Here is a 3,017-nt window from a genome sequence, read left to right on the forward strand (position 1 = left end):
TTTATTTTCTGATTTGTTGTTTATAATGAATATGCATTTTGTTATTTTTTCTTTTTTCTTTTTTTTTTTTTTGAGACAGGGTGTCATCTCACTCTGTCACTCAAGCTGGAGTGCAATGGCACCATCACAGCTCACTGCTGCCTCAAACTCCTGGGCTCAGGTGATCCTCCTGCCTCAGCCTCCCAAGTAGCTAGGACTACAGGTGCATGCCACCATGCCCAGGCTGATTTTAAACTCCTGGGCTCAAGCAATCCTCCTGCCACAGACTCCCAAAGTACTGGGATTACAGGCATGAACTGCTGCACCTGACCTATTTTTAATTTTTCTTAATGGAGAGAGTAATACTACACATAGTTGTGTAAAGATTAAAAGAGATAATGAAAAGCACAGAGCACAATTTCCCATTCACAGTGTGTTCTCCATAAATATTTATCCCTGCCCACACTTCCCTCCTATGCGTTTCCCTTCTGGAGTTGGGGACGCTGGCCCCAGGCCTCATTTGGGAAGGGAGGAGGAGGAGGCGGTACAGGACTCTGATCAGTTACTTAGGGTAAATTATTTAACCTCCCTCTCAGTTACCTTGTCTGCAAAATGGGAAGACTAACACCTACCTCAAAGGAAGTTCTCAAGGACTGCATGACATACAGGATGGGTATTGCCTGGCACATCATAAGTCTGCAATAAGTGTCTGCAGGAGAACAGAATGAAGGAACACAATGCATACAATGAAGGAAAAAGCATTAAAGTAGGAGCCAGACCACAGAAATGAAAGGATGTTCACATAGAGTCCACGGAGCCCAAGGAGCCTCTGGATAGAGGGCGGAAGGTTCATGAATTTACATGGGAAAAACCACATCCTTGGTATGCATTACCTCCAACTGAAATTCAGTATTTTCTTTCATCATGCATATTGGCAAGAAAACCCACGATAGTATTAGTAGTAATTGTGACTTTGTCACCAATAGAAATCACAGATATTTTCATATTGTATTACAGCGGAGACATATTGAAATACTACTTATTTTCATTCACCACTTCAAAATTATAATAATCAATAGACTCATCTCTAGATCTTATTGACACTTTTTAAAAACTAGGACTAAATCATGATTCAATATAATTAGTATCCCTTGTAACCCTAAATAATTTTTTTTTCTAGTTAAAAGCATTATTTGTGGCCTGGTGTGGTGGCTCACACCTGTAATCCCAGCACTTTGGGAGGCTGAGGTGGGCGGATCACTTGAGGTCAGGAGTTTGAGACCAGCCTGGGCAACATGGTGAAACCCTGTCTCTACTGAAAATACAAAAATTAGCCAGGCGTGGTGACGCGTGCCTGTAATCCTAGCTGCTTGGGAGGCTGAGGCAGGAGAATCACTTGAACCCTGGAGGTGGAGGTTGCAGTGAGCCGAGATTGTGCCACTGCACTCCAGCCTGGGTGACAAAATGAGACTCCATCTCAAAACAAAAAACAAAAAACAAAACCATTATTCTGAATAGGGGTTCACAGGCTTCATCAGACTGCCAAGGGGTACACGCGAGACAGACATGGGTATCAGCCCTGCCTGGGCCATTGATTGCTGTGTGGCATTGGACTTGTTATTTCAGGCACATTCACCCCTGCTTGGCTCACCCCAGAGAACTGTTGGGAGGAACAAATTAATTCTTGGCTGGGAGAGGGTTTTGGAAATTGTTGGAGGCTTCCTAGTTTTGCCAAAAGCCAGGGCAGAGTGCTTTCTTCCTCCCAGCTGATCTCCAGGCCTCCAGGAAGCCTCTCCCTCCCAGAGCATTCCTCCCCTGTATTCTCCATCTGATAAATAAAGAGGCTGAAGTGCACCCTCATTAGTGTAGGCTTTCCAGCTCCCAGTCTGTACAGACCCACAGCTCAGGGGAGGAATGTTCTGGAGGATAATAACAGTTCCCTCCAGCCTTCATATTTGACCTTACAGTGACTCTTGAGGACATCACCTCCCTCAAAGCCCTCCCCTGCTTCCTCAGATGGTGCCCCTCTGTGTTCAGGTCCTTGCATTTTCCTTTTTACCGCCCTGTGCTGTGATCGTCAGTCAGTCTGACTCCTCCATCAGACTGTGTGTTTCTCAACAGCAGGCCCAGATCTGATCTCTCTCAGGGGCCCTAGGGCCCAGGTCAGGGGAGCGGCACAATCAGCATCTGAGGAGCTGGCCTGGGTGAGGACAAGGAACCCGAAGCTCAGAGAGAAACAGCAGGGAAGGGTTAGAGCTGGGCTGGAGCCCAGATTTCCTGATACCCATGGCCCGTTCCCCACACGTCCAAAGCAAGCGCAAAGGAATCGGGGGTGCCCAAGGCATCACAGTAACTATTTCCTACCCTACCCACTGCTGTGAAAAATGTAGAGCTAAGGCACTGAAGGTGCTGTATGAAGCCCTTCCAGGTGGCCTAAGGCAACAGGGTACACGGGGGAAGCCAAGGCACTGAGAGCCCCTTCAGACTGTGGTTCTGATGCTAGTGAAAATACTGCCCTTGTTCTCTGGAAGGAATTTTTCAAAATGGACAGGTCTGCTGGCTTTGCTGGTCAGTGTGGGGAAGGAGGTTACCATCTGGGCCCGTCCACACCCATATTCGGCCCCTTGTCCCAGGCCAGTGGCAGGCAGTATGAACAGAAGAGTGTGGACATTGTCCGTGCACGAGCTAGCTCTCAGCGAAAGAGACTAGCAGGGACTCCAGAAGACGAGGACATCTAAAAGCCCGCTGGAAAAGAGGCACCATGAAAGCTGCAGAAAGCGCAAGGACTTCCTACTAGGCCGCCCCCGGTTAAAATCTCATGGGCCTAGGGACTCCGGGAAATGGCTTCTCTCTGGCCCTCAGCTCTCACCTATAACACGGCTGCGAACATCCCCAGGGCCCCTGGGTTGTTGCGGAAGTTGGGTGAGGTTGTGTTCATTCTCCTCACTGACCGCGCTGTGTGGTCGCCGGCTGGTGTCTTGTCTGTCTGCCCCAGCCCCGAATGCCCCAAGACTCCCGGCGCCGGCTGGGTGCAGGTG

The sequence above is a fragment of the Colobus angolensis genome, unplaced genomic scaffold, assembly GCF_000951035.1.
Source record: "Colobus angolensis palliatus isolate OR3802 unplaced genomic scaffold, Cang.pa_1.0 Scaffold68, whole genome shotgun sequence".
NCBI classification, from domain to species: Eukaryota; Metazoa; Chordata; class Mammalia; order Primates; family Cercopithecidae; genus Colobus; species Colobus angolensis.